This window comes from Bombus terrestris, chromosome 6 (genome assembly GCF_910591885.1).
Source record: "Bombus terrestris chromosome 6, iyBomTerr1.2, whole genome shotgun sequence".
NCBI classification, from domain to species: Eukaryota; Metazoa; Arthropoda; class Insecta; order Hymenoptera; family Apidae; genus Bombus; species Bombus terrestris.
The window spans coordinates 3,184,251-3,199,278 of record NC_063274.1 but is presented as its reverse complement, the minus strand read 5'-3'; the positions used below and the strand labels follow the sequence as shown (position 1 = coordinate 3,199,278).

Below are 15,028 nucleotides of genomic sequence, written 5' to 3'. Positions count from 1 at the left end.
AAGAACGCCATTGAGGAAAAAGCGGGTTTCATTGCCGGCTATTTTGGCTTGTTTTCGTCGACACATATTTCATTCGGTCGAACTTAATACGTTCTTTACTCTTGTTTGAGACATTTCTTCGCCTTTCTCCTTTTCTTTCTTTCTTATGTCAATCATTAACAGTAACGCGATTGCCAGCAAGAAACCTAGATTTCAAGTTAAGTTCGTAATTACTTGGGAAAAAATAAATCTGATACAATAACCTGCACGCGTAATTAATTTGTTTGCCAATAGAGACGTTTAACAGCTCGAAGAAAGTAATTTTTAAGATTTTGTTTCTTCGATTCAATTAATGATTGATATATATTATTAGATCGCGAACGTTTTTACATTTACGGGAAATTTAAACACATAATATAGAAATATGTTGATTAATATACAAACACAAGTTAACTATGTTCATAAAAATATGAAATTACATCGACATTCACAATCTACATACTGCAGTATATTGTAATCACAAAATTGATTAAAATTCAATTCAAATAATTCGGATGTAGCGGAGGTAGAAGAAAGATTAACATAATTTCAATCAAATCACTCTATAAAGAAGGACGAAGTTTACTATTCAGACATCTGAAGCCTGTATCTTCCTATTTAACCATGTACAATTAAACTAGTCACGCTCTCCATTTCTTACCAACTCTCTCGTAAAATTAAAACGATAATCTGCTTGGTATTTTCAATTTCCTATATTAATTATCTATCTCACTGTATATTTCACAATCAGCCGTCATCCGTTGCTTCGATAGTTGACGACGAGGCGTAATTAGGTCGCAGCATGATATTATCCATCTTCGCGTTTCTCCTTTTCGCAGAGAATTAATTCAGAACTTTTTGTTCGTACATCCAGTAGCGGAATACATACCTTTTCTTCTTCTTCTTCTTTTTTTTTTTTTTTTATCTTTTCTAAGCGAGATTTCGACGCAGACACACACGGAGGTCGGAAATTGCGCGTAGAAGCGAGTCAGGGAAAACCAGGGAAAACGTAGATAAACATCTAAGATTAATTAAGACCGGCTCGAGAGAAATTAGTCTGTTGGTGTTAATTTCCCATTCTGCCGATACGCGATCTCAGGGACCTTGACTTCACCGACGCTTTAAACACGCTTTCGATAATCGACACAGCTGCCGAATGACGTTCTTAGTTAATTAAGAGCACTTCGAAACACGGGAAACGCGGAATCTCGTTGCTTTCACTTGGCGTTCGAGTTTCTCGGAGCAGATATGACTTGCTGTAATGTTCGTCAAGCAAACGTTCCATTCGAAGTCGATTTCAGGATTGGTTACTAGGCTGAAAAAGGCTTACATCGTAGAATCACTGTGTGCTGATGAAAATGTTCTGTGCCGTGTTAATGACGGGTGTGAAATAGTAGGATGTAGTAACGAGGATTTAAATTGAGCTCTTTGTGTTCTTTGTTCCCCTGAAGTTGTTAAGCGTAATTATTTAGACTATTTTTCTTTTTTAATTACGAAGAGCACTGTAATAAGGGCACCCCTGGGTTAGAAGAGAATTGTAGATTTTTCATGCGATTGTGAGTCATAGTGTAGACGAGGATTATAGATTTTGCAAGATAATCTTAAAGCAATTAGTTTTCACTTAAACACAGTCTTTTCTGATTTTCTGTTTTATACGGTATTTCAATGTCGTTGACGAAACAAGAGGAAATCCAGAAAGCTTGTAGTTAAAAGCGAATATAATGTTAGATCGAACGTATGTGACTTGTTGTGTTACGATGTTTAACATTCAAAGTATCATACTGTATACTGTTGTACGAACAAAATCATCGCGATTTGATTTATCCACTACTCGTGTGATCAAAATGCATTTTGCGAAAAATAAGTAAAGGTCCAGATACTTTTAACCAATGACGTGTCTGCGAGTACTATGCGCGAAGTCCACATCGATTTAAATCTAACTTCGATCCGAACCTTTCAAACTAATTAGACTTCGTTATAGCTAGTTTATCAGGAGGAACATTCTCTCTTGATGTTCTTGGGTATCCATGCGAAATGGAAAACTCTTCACCTCCGCGATAAGAAATCGGTTCGTTCAGCGAAAGCATGCCGCTTTAAAATCCGTATCGGATTCGCGTTAACATCGATATCGAGAGGATCGATACGCGCACGGCAAAATTTCGCGAGCTAGACGATCGGCAAGGCATCGCATTTTCGATTATTCTCGTTGCATAGTCCGTGGATCGACGACATTTTCAACGGTTTTCTGGCGAAACCTACGCGTTCGTTCATTCCTATATCACAATGGCTGCTGAAAGACGCACCAGAGAGAAGAAGAGAGATCTATCGTGTTCATTGTGTGCAACGCGCTCTATACTCGCGAGGGATTGACTTCCTCCTTGCGGCGAATCGATATGAATTACTCATTGGATGAAAATTACATCCTACGAGGCTGTGTTCTCGCAGAGATCTTGCGCAACCGTGAATCCTCTTCGACTTAACTCACGATTTTCGTGATTGTACCATCTGAATTTCGCATTTTGCCGATGTAATAAATTTATAAAGCGATTTGTTTGGTAGTGTTTGTAATATTGAGTTATACCTATATCTAATCTTGCGAAGGTTGCCTTGCGATCGGCTCCAGGCTCTACCCTTCAAACAACCGCTTGTCCCTAAAATGTTTTCTATGGTTGATCCCGAATTTAGGCTGCTTCCCGGTTGACATGGGTTCGCTGTCTCCTTAATAAATCTTTCGCAACATCACGTTACTTCGATCATTATCGCTTGTTTTGAGACTGAAAGTTTTATCTACTCTCCATTTGCACAGTTACATCTATCGGCTGAATTTCTTAAAACGCGTTGTATCCTGTGTTTGTTGATATTCGACAGCGGCATCGTCGGCTGACACTTTGCGGAACACAGGCCAAACGTTTGATACGCAAACAAAATCATATTTATAGCAAGGACGATCGCAGATGCGGCGAAATTGGCAAAATCCGCGCGCAAAAATCTGGCAAATATTATCGGAATAAACAGTACTCGAGACACAAATTTGCAACGCGCGATAGGAAAGGGATGAAACTAGAGGGTCGATGGCAGACGATTGACGAAAGACCGACGGAAAGAAAGGTAGGAAGGCGAGCTGAGGTTAAGTAAATGTTTGGTCAGTGGTACTCGTTCCAATATTTGAAAGGCCGGAATTTTCACGAACCGCAAAACGACGTCATACGTTTGCCTCCTCGCCACACCTCGCCCCCTTTTTCCCATTCTCTTCCGATACAACGGCACCGAACCGGTCCGATCCTTTTTTTCCCTTTCTCGTCGATGCCTATGCCCATGCCCACGTACACCAGTCGAACCCGGCAACGACACGGTCCATGGCTTGCCCTCGGTCAAATGGAAACGCGTTCCACGGTTTTTCCGGCCGCGACGCCCCGATATTGGCTCCGTGGTTGGAGATTTGTCGACCGGCTGTGATACCGCGTACACCATGCTAGACCGCGCTCGATAACCAACCCTACGAATGATCATCCGCATTTTATTCCGTGTTCAGCCGACTTCGAGAATAACTAGTAGTCAGAGATGAAGTCTGAAACTTGTGGATCACCTGGAATCTCTGTACGCTTCCCTTCTTAAGTATTAGGTTACTTTCTGATAGGCTTCATACGCAACGCGATAAATAGATTGCGGATGATAATATATATATATAAAAAAAAAAAAAAAATACCTAAAATATCGAAAGTAAAGCACAAGTTAGAATATGTAGTAGATGAAAGGAATCTTTATTTAAGTTTGGTTCATTTTTTTTTTTTTTTTTTTTGTATCGTATCGATAAACGTGCGAAGAATCGTTGATTCTTGGTGATTGAATCTGAAATATTTTCAATCGCGTCGAGTCTGTATTGTACAATATGTGAGGAAAAATTCGAACCACTTGGAACACGATTCGAAGCTTATAACTGTTTGGAATTTGACGATTTGATGCGACGATCCGTTGTACGTCCGATTTTTATGTGTTTTCCAACGAAATGGCAAACTCGTGAAAAGATCGTGCAGGAATGCGGGTTTTCTGGGTGGGGCCCCGTGATTTGTATTGTGTTTAGCGAAGAATGGGGTGGGTTTGGCAAAGGAATGTGGTGGAGTTTCGATGGAGCTTTCGATAGCCATGTTTAAATTGTGGTTTGTTGGAGCTAGGAGCGCAGATTTTATTGCGGTTTTATCTGTGAGATATTTTCCAAACCTTTTATCGTTTTGTTTCATTTTCGTGGTTATTTTATTGGGTTTTGTTCATAGTGGTTTTATCGTAAGAATCTTCGTTGTGTAAAGTGGCAGAGTTTGCCAGATGGATGACTTCCATTAATGTTACTTTCGTGTTACGTTAATACTTTATTTTGTCTACGTTTGAAACAAGTTTCATATTCTAAGATAAACAATTGCTTCGAAGCATCAATGAAATTTAGAGGATATAAGACACAGATTTTATTGCACAACGATTTGTTTTTAAATGTAGTAAATCGTTCTGTGTATATTATTTATTAAGTTTATACGCGGGAAACCGTTATAAATCTTGGCAGGTGTCATATTTCTGATGCAAAATAGTGCTAAGAAACATCACAGTTTTACTACTAATATACAACACATTACTGTGTCATTTGGCACGAAGTAGACAGAGTTTATGGCACGTAAAATTAGCAAATAATTTATATGAAGATAATACAGTTTCTATTGAAGTAGTTTATACGTTGTCAATACATTTCGACTATTATCGCAAAATATTCACCTGACCCCCTTTAACATTCGTTGATCAAATCAAAGTATTAGGTCGTTCGAAAAGTGTCTTTCTTTTACAGACACGTCTTTTACAACGACGCGTCTTTATACAAACATGAAATATAAGCTGTCGAACGTTGTGATCTTTATTTTGATAGAACAAAATGGATCACACGTAATTCGATAAAATAATATAAAATGGAAAATGTTGTACATCCATTATTTCGTTATAAAACGAAAGAAACTTTTCGGACGACCTAATACAGTACAGTTGCATGCCACTCTCTGTGTAGATTCTAAATATTTCGAATCGAAGGTTTAATTTTACACGGTGACGCTTACGAACTGATTGCGATTCGTCAACGTTGCGTCAGTGATCAAACTCATCTCATAACGAGATAAATTCATCAACAGAATTACGAAATCTATTTATACAAAGTTTCAACTAAATCGTTATCTCAACCACAGGAAGATCTTGGACTTCTCTCGTCAGTAGCGATCGTGTAACACAAAATTGCAGGGTCGTGCCCACACACCGCGTCACCCAGTTCCCATGAATCGTTCGTTGCAACACGATTAGCCACCCACGCCGATCCATTCTCTCCTCTGATTTTCCCCGTGAGGCTTTCAGTGAAAATTACGAAAATCGAGAGTCAGTAACGTAGAAAATCCGTGATCCATTCGACGAAGAGGAGAAGATGGCGTGTCTCGCGTAGGTAACCGATCATTTGTCTTCTCGTCGTAACGTTTCGCACCGGACCGCCTACGTTTCAACTCTGCTCGCGATATTCGTCTACTCTCTGACCACCGTGTTTCACGAAAATTAATTCCGCCGAGCGTTGGCTGGTGTTCCGCGCGTATAAAGAGCCGTAACAAATTGCCAGTCATTCACCGTGGCCGAATCTAAAGTTTCTCTGACTCTAGGCTCCCAAGCTGGTGCCGGAAGTTGGACGTTTAGGCAGAAACAGCAGTGGACACAGTTCGCGCTTTGACAGTTTCGAGTTTTTGGGTTGATGTGGATGACGAAACGAGTTGGAATTAAAAATTTTCGTCGTGAATCTCTTTATTGTGCGTGAGTCAGAATTCGTACAGATGACGAGCAATGGAGAACTGAGAATAGTTTTAAGTTAGCTCTTTGGGAGTTGAATTTTGGCGAGGCGTTGAATCGCTAATGACTGTTCGTTGGATTAGGTTTCATATTTTTGTAATTTTTCAATAAAATCGAAGAGCTTTTTACACGTATACCCTGGACTCTAATATCACGTGTATCAGTTTGTCGTTGATTTTTCAGGCTTTCAAACAACTATTAAGATTTACTTTCAATTTATAATAATAAACAGCGATTATAAAATACGCGTGTCTATGCGAGGCACACGAAGACGTAGGTTTGGAACGCCGAAGAGGCGCAACCTAACGTTAGTAGTGGAAGGTCCCGGGAGCCCATCACGAGTTCCAAACAGTTTTCTCCCGTGTCACGTCTGTGCACAGCGCATGGGAATAGGTTGCCGCGAATTTCTGGAACACGCAAGCAACGGAAAATTATGGCGATCAATCTCGCGTGTATTAAGAAGACGCGGAGGGCGACTAGATCGGACGTAGAAAGCGGAAAACTCGGGTCATGATGGGTTAATTAATTACATTTGTCTCGTCGTGCAATCTAGACACGGCGAATTTCAGCCCCTGCCTTCTGTCGTCTAAGATCGTTAACTCATTAACAGATTAACGAAGATCGTTGAAGTTCCGAGGCAAGAAATTCACAAGTTAGGCTACTAGAATAAGACAAGAAGACGGTCTGATCGTGTTACCACTTCGAGCAAGACTAATGCTCGTTGATGGTGAAAACGCGCTTTGTTCTATTCGGGACGCACAAAAGAACGAACAGCGTCTTCGTCGGTAAAGCTTGTAGCAAGGATGTGTTCGTAAGGAAGGGCTATTTCCGAGATGGAACCTTAAAACTTAAGAGAGTAATAAACAGCATGCTCTTTAGGATGTTAGTTTCGTTTGTTCTGTATTCAGACTGTAACCAATCCATTTTTTAAACCATTTCATGCCCAACAATTTCTCCTTCGAGATTTGTTACCATTAAAAATCATACCAATTGCAATCAACGATACGTGATACGCATTTAACGAATGAATAAAATTTACCGGTGAACCACTCCCACTGGTAGGATGAATAATCTTAACATTCACGAACAAAAAAAGACAAAATTGTTCAAAATACAAAACAGCTGGAAGCTAGAGAAATCCTCAGCTGTTCCATTCGTTGGACCAAACTCAGTCTCTATGGTCCCTTCGTTAATAAAGCTCGTGTCATTGTCCTATCTCTTTCTGTTACGTGTTGCGTAACCCGTTTGAATGCACGTAGGTACACTGGCCACGTATAATTATAATGGAAGCTATATATCCGCGGGTTGTGGAAGGGTCGAGAGGCAGAGCAGGGTAGGAGAAGAGCGCGGATAGTGGGTACTCTCCCAGGGGTTCAATAACCAAGCACAATAAGTCGCTAAACGTTCGGCGTAGACGGTACGATGAGTAATCAGCTTCCTACGTATCGGCCCCGGGGATCGTTAAGGTGTGTACAGTGTACACACGTCCTCGAACCGAGATACCTTATATATTATCGGCAAGGGACACGAAGAAAGGAGAAAGGTACATCAGGCGGGAACGATTGTGCGCATCTATGGATTGTTGTTGCGTTTCGCGTGGTCGAGGTATTCATAGGCGGATGTAGTTACTTGGAAATGGAATTTTTGGCAGCTAGAGGATAGGATGATTATAATGAGTATTATTAATGTCGGTTTCGAAGTCGAGAATTTGCCCGAAGAACGTTATTGACTCTTTACGACAGCTTTGCCACTTAAAAGCTACTTTTGGTACGAAGTTTACTTTATGATAAGCTTACTGTAAGTTTACTTTCGGATAATGAAGTTATAAATCGAAGCATCAAATGGGGTTGCATCTATCGATCTAGCCACAACTAGAGCAAGTATTGGTTTGAAGGGGTCGTAAAACAGAAGCATATTAAACTTCAGTTTGCAAACGATATTCACGAATCGATATTTAAAACTTAATATTCTTCTTCTGTTCTTCTTTAACGTGGTTCCTAACAGTTGGACATCGAATAGGATCCAGGGCTTGGGAATCCCGTGTTAATATCGAATATATTGGAAAAATGACATCTCGTATGTATCCACTTGATATGTATTATTCGTCGACTTGGTGCCAACAGATGTTCACATCTTCGAGTCTGCACAACATTCTCGAACGAGAAAAGGACTTTGAAATACGAGTAGAATACATTCTGCACATTCGAAATATTTTTCATCACGAATCCAAGATCCTCACAAGGTGGAATTGATAAGTTGCCAAGGAAATGGCAAAATGTCATAGAAAATAATGGCGTACGTTTCCTAGGTTGTGATATTTCATAAACGTAAAGGATATACAGGGTATATGTATACTTATGCAAATCTAAGTACATAGCGGTGAAGTCGAAAATTATTTATGATCTCGCTTTATGCGTACACCGTGTATTATGTGCAAGGATTTGTAATAAAAAAAAGATTATTCTACGATATTTTGTGTATCGTAAAGTAATGGAAAGAATTGCTAATTTACGCTATTTAGCCTGTGCTGGAAATAATGTTTTAAACGTACGGCGAAAGAAGACGCTGGAAAAAAAACGGGCTTTGTATGTTCACGGATTACATGGTGATTTCATAGGATTCAAAGAAACGTGTATTATATAACATACTTGTTTGCGGTTAAAGAAAGACGAGTTTAATCTTTTTGCCACACTATGACTTCATCATTTGAGATCACGAAGCAAAGTAAAATGTCACGGTTGGAATTAGCACATCAAAAGAATCAAAACAACCTTTTTCCCTAAGCAAAAATCGTTCAAAACAATAATTTGAATATGTTGCTCGAAAAATTACAAACTGTTTTACCACAAGCCTACGGTATCATCCCAAAGAGGAAGTAAAATACTGTTATTCCGCCAAAAAATAAAAATAAGTCTTCGAATATTTTGTATTTATAAGTCACTCTGGATGGTAAAACTGCAAGTGCCTGTTCTATATTAAGAAATCTTCATTTCTTGCGTACATCGTTTACCATTTGAACTGCTCATTTCGCTTCGGACCTAACGGAAATGTTTCGAATTATTCCCAAAGCAAATTACTATCGTGATTTTCTCGGTTTTTATCCTTTTCGGCGGACAGAAAGAATTCACGGACAAGTCGCGGTTGTTATGGAAATTTTTAAATGGTGCAACCACGAGGATATTATTATTTGCGCCAGTACCTAACGAACCGTCTCGAAAAACCTCTAGCTCCGAACAAGGGGCTCGTTTCATCATTTGCATTGGCATTTTTGTCGCATGTTGGCCGAGGAAGCAGTTTTGCATGATAACGGCCGTCCCTTCGGTAGGACACGGTTACCACGATAATCTATAGGAATTGCGTTGTAAAGCAACGTCAATAAATCGGCTCATTAACGTGTGTCGTCGTTGTAGAACGTAAACTCGAGCCGCGTTGTCACGCTAATGTTATTAGCGAGTGTTAACCGAAGGACGTTTCCAACGATTCACGGTTATAATGAATGAATGGCCACGAATTTACGCGCTTCCTCCATTAGCCGCTTTGAATCCCTGGCTCGTGGCCGTGTCACTCTAGTTGTAAAATCTCTAACAAGAGAAACACGCGAGACGTATTAGGCGTTGATTCGAATAAGCCTTTTGTGAGGAACGGTAAATGGATTTTATACTAACTTAAGGTTGACAAGTTGTATGGCATCGCGGACAGGTATGGACTACTTTGAAAAAAATGCACTGGTGATTTAAAATTGATTTTTCATTTGAATAAAATGCAAGATTTTTGTACAAAATGTTAGTCTTATTATAGTATTATATAGTACACTTTATTATATTATACTATATACACATTATATTATATTATAGTATATTATATAGTACACTGATTTTTATGCCACTTTGTATGTATCTTTGCGAACGTAATCAATGAAATGTAATATATGTATAAAAGACCATTTCACCTACTAAATATTATGATTAGCACTTTACTTTGAATATTTTACGTGCAGTAGCTACAGAAGATTATTTCTCAATGAAACGTTTTTTAAATCACGTTCTACATTTTATTTCCTATAATAACAAACTTTCGTAGTTATTTAAAAGTACTGGTAAGTAATACGAAATCTACTATATTTAGATTCAATTAATTAGTACGTGAATGTTATAACATATACAATGCTTATCTTATTCACGAAGCAGTTTTTATCGTACAATATATTACGATTGTTAAATCGACGCACAGACATACCAATACGAGTTCGAATACCTGTTACGAATTTTAAACAAAGTCGTAAAATCATACACGTAATATATTTTTTGTTTCACCGATGGCAACATCTCGCTTTCTCTTCTAACAAGCAGTGCACGTAATATTTTCTCGTCAACTCGCTCGATATTTATTTCATCCAACATCGTATCTGTATTAGAGAGGAACGATTTCACGCTGTTGCGTTTACCTAATCGCGTTCCTTCTAACATTCCCCTATTCTGTATCATCCGGCGAGAAAAAGACAAGCAAAAGAAAAACGTGGCCCATAGAAATACATACTTTTAAAGGCGTAGCGATTTGCAAATTGTATTCGACGTTTATAGAGAGCGTGGCTCATTACGATAAACACTATGATCGAGCCAGGCAAAAATTCTGATTTCCGCCTTTCGTGAATACTCTACTTTCTTCGACGGTCACTCGGCGTATAACGCGCCATTGGAAAGGAAGCATTCGACTATTGTTCGAACTATGGTTCATTAGTCGGGTGGTTTACAGTGATGTACTTATAGCGTGTTTCGCGGAAGTGGAACGAACCTAAGTGGACGATGGCGAACCATTTTAACGATCGGATCGAATCCTACGATAAGATGACTGATGGACGAACTATGAATTGGTTAGTTACTACGTTTCGTACGGTTTACGTCAAATAGGTATAACTGGTTACAAATCGACAATTCTTGGACAGCTTAAGATTGATAACAAAAACGTTTATATTGCAAACAAAACTTCATTTTTTTAAAGTAGAAGGTGTAGCCAAAATAATGGAATAATTAGATATAAATGGACTTTTTACTTGATTTTATTGATCGATAAATTTTTGGTACGGAATATTTTGGAAATTATTATTAAAATATTAAATCACAAAATAAGAGATTCAGAAACATTTGGATTAACGCTATACGTACATACGACTCGTCGAGAAAAATTACGGTCCCCGAGCGTTGACTGAGCCGATTATTTCTCAGTTTATATACGATCAGGTTCGCGCCTGTTCTTTCGCTTCTGTTCGTTTCTTTGTCCAGCGATTGGGGAAACGGGGTTTTACAAATTGAGTCCATAAGCGATGGCAAACGGTCTGGAAACGTGAGTAACGATCGGATAGGTGCGACAAGAACCGGGTAATAGAAACGTCGACAGTCAAATGCCACTGTAGTAATTGTCTTCGTTGGAAGAAAAATGTTTCGAGTGTTTGAACGCTTAATTACTCGTCGTATTGTGTACGTATTTACGGGCAATAAATATGGTTTCCAAACACATTTGTTACTTCCCACTGCGGATGCTATTAAAAATTTTATTAATTTTAAGCTCAGCTTAAAAGTGAACAAAAACAAGTATTATTGTATACGATAATTTTTATGTACGATGAACATTTTTCATCGTATATACGATTAAAGTTTTGACGAGATGATTTGATCTTCAGAATTTGAATTAATCTGAAATTTTCAAAAATTCGGTAATCTGAAAAATTCGAAATTCGAGTATGTAAGTAACTAAAATTCAGTTTACGATACTTTATTCCAAAATGAACTTTTATCAAATCTCTTAAATACCTTCACTGTCTCGACTCGTTCGAATACTTCGCGGCTAATTCAAAATCGATTCGATTACTGTCTTTGCGAGACATCGAACTCTGGATGGCAACTTGAAGCGCACCGATACACAATAGAGTTAAACGAATTCAGGTAAATAGACTGGTCGGAGGGAGATCAGAGTACATGAGAACAGATCGATCTCTCGAGGATCGTTCGGACAAATAACTACCCAAACTATCAGAACTGTCTGTCTAACTGAAGGTTTCATCACTTCTCTGTACAGAATCCGATTATTGGATTTGAGTCGCGGCATAATCGTGTTACAGACGCCAATCAAGCGATATCTACGATTGATGTCGATCCCACCACGCTTACGGAAAGCGACTGTATTTTATTTGAGAAGTGAAATTTCTTTTACACATTTATCATGGTTTTAGTAATATTCATCCTGAATGGAACATTTTGTGTTATTTAACTGTGACGTGTCTTTAAATTCTTATATCTAATTAATCATCTTCTTGCTTCATAAGTTAAGACAGGAAGTCATGTACATCGCGATAACAGTCCTTTCATATTTTCCTCAAATTTAAGAAAATCGTTAACAATCGTTTAAGAAAGTATAGAGAGAAAATCAAACGTTTATAACCCATAAAAAAATTATTTATAAATACTTACACTAATTATAAATGGATTAAGTTGAATTGAAAATTATGTTACGTACATTAAGATTGTTCACATCGAATCCCGCAGTCGATCAATAAAATGAACGAGTGAATTTTTCTATCATGGTCCAGCAATTCGATCAGCAAATTAAAAAGAAAAATGTGTAATTGGTTGTAAACTAGGCGATGTCATTCATTAGTCTCTACGTTAAGTTAGATCGATGTGTATAAAAATTATTGGCGAAACCATTTGCAATCGTGAATAACATTAAAATTGAGACTTGAGAACGCAGAAGGATTGATGTATGATAAAAATTAATTTATTGTTCATTTTCAAAAGAGCAGCTGCGATATAACGTTGTTTAAAATCAAAATATGTTAAAGTGGAACTTGTAGTAATCGTATATTCGTGTTTTAAAATTGATATTGCGGGTATACGTTCTGCACGCAAGGATGTAGCTCTAAGTTATCCGGAAATGTATATTATTATGGTTTTCCGATATTCTTGGTGCTGTATTATTTCGATATACATAGTCATACGTTGTTTCGAACCAAGCAGTACTTTGTTATTTTAAAACATGTAGTGCTATGTTATTAGAAAATGCGTTATACTACATTGTAGTGAAATATATACGAATAATATTATATTGTACAGACACACGTGATCGAAGGATTTCCATATAAACACGTGTTAGATAAAAGCCTGTAAGGTTAAAAAATTAACTCGACGTTTTTATTAATCGAATGTTTGTAGAAACTTAACAAAAACTTTGAATAAAGATTCTATCGAGCGTTATATAATGCAAGATACACGTTAGTCACTGTGAATAATTATATCATATTATTGGTTTATCAAAGTCTATTGAAGTTGTGCTTACTACGATGCATTATTAATCATCAGCAAAAACTTTCATTAGGCGAACAGGTTGACTTATCGTAGAAGCAAAGTGCGTAATAAAGAAGTCAAAGTATGAAGAAATAATCGTTATAAATCATCGGCGTAAATAATCATTATCGTTATTTTTCCTTTGTAACTATAGATTCTCATATTTTGTTTTCTTTATACTTCATTTTTCCAGCATCTATCTCTCTGATTAAATATTTTAATATTCTTGTTGGCTCTGCTTTAACCGAGAAGAAGATAGCAAAGATATTCACAAAACATCAATTGCACAATGTAATTAGCGTAATTAGCTTTTCTCTACATTTCCATTAGATTACATAGCAAGCATGGCACAGAAAATGTCAGGATGCGACGCCTATTCTATCGTATCGATTTGATTCTTCATTACCCAGAAAAATAATGAACACCGATTAAGGGCCACACAGCGAGAACATAATAAACCAATTTTTATCGATTTCCTAATTTCCATACTAGTCGACGGCTAGAAGGGCGTATTTTAATATACTTACAAGCTAAACAGCTTAAAATTACTCGTCCGTTGTATTTCTTTTTTAAATTGGCCGACTTTGCGGCATTAATTGAATCCGGCAAGACTTCGCCGTAATAAGGATGAAAGTCGATCACGATAAAAATGGATCGTTACCCTAAAAATTCCTGAAGTTTCTGCGGGCTTACGGGCACGTGCATTCCCATGTAAAATGCTCTGACTTTAATTTCGCTGCTGGGAATTCTTTAGCCGGATTACTTGTCCCCGGATATCCTCCGAGATTCGCGGTTTTCTGTCGGTGAACGCGTTCCCAGAAGAGGCATGCATCGTCGATTAAATTAATGAGTTTTGCCGCCCGCGGCACCCGCGGAACGATGACTCACATATACCTGCCTCAAGAATAGATTTTACGTCGCTCGCCAGACGACGTGTGACGAAACGAAACGAACGACAAATTCGAAAAGTAAATTCGATCCTGGTCTTGGATTCGTAATTTGCCAGTTGATTAGCACCGATGAACGTCAGGAAGTAGACACGTGTGATTTTTACTTGACTTTTTATCAGTTAGTCTGAACGTATGGATGTTTAGCATACGAATATTATATAGGATTATTTGCATAAATATACCTATCTTGAAAAGTAGAAACACATAACAGTATGCTGTTAACAATAAATGTTTGGTCCGTGATTAGTATTCTGTTGTTAGTACAAATATTTCTATATTCGGTGTATTTGTATGTTTAATTAATGTTGCTTTTATAATTTTGTAAATACATTTGTCGTAATACAATGGTTTAAATACAAGGTTTTTAGATTTATACATATATATATACGTATACCAGAAGCTATTTGTGTATTCCTATTAATTTTTTCATTCATAAATCACTTAATGATCAGAGATATCTGTCGACAATTTTTTTACTTATCGAAGGATAAATAATCTATTCATTGAAAAATTGTAACATCTAGAAAATGTTGTTTATTTATGAAGGATTTACTTATATGTGTAGTATTATTTACAAATGGAATAATTAGCTTCTAACGAGAATGTTATTCGATGTGCATTTGTGAAAATCGTAAAGATACAGGTTATGTGAAAATATTTGATATTTATAAATTTTATAAATCAAAGCAGGGGAAAAAGTTTAGGTAGAGAAATATCATCGACGAGTCCTACTTTTCACGTTACAAGCAATTTAATTTTGCGCTAAACATTTCTACGATAATAATGGAAACCATTTTACACAGAGTTGTCGTAAAATTCTAGATGACTAAACTACTTTCAAAGATTGAATGGTCGAAAGTGAAAATA

At 37.5% G+C, this 15,028-nt stretch overlaps 1 protein-coding gene across 3 annotated transcripts in view; it reads left to right on the top strand.

The window, feature by feature from the left end:
- LOC100648204 (FH1/FH2 domain-containing protein 3) overlaps window positions 1–15,028 on the top strand; it is a 241,593-nt gene that overhangs the window by 70,342 nt on the left and 156,223 nt on the right. The window lies entirely within an intron of this gene.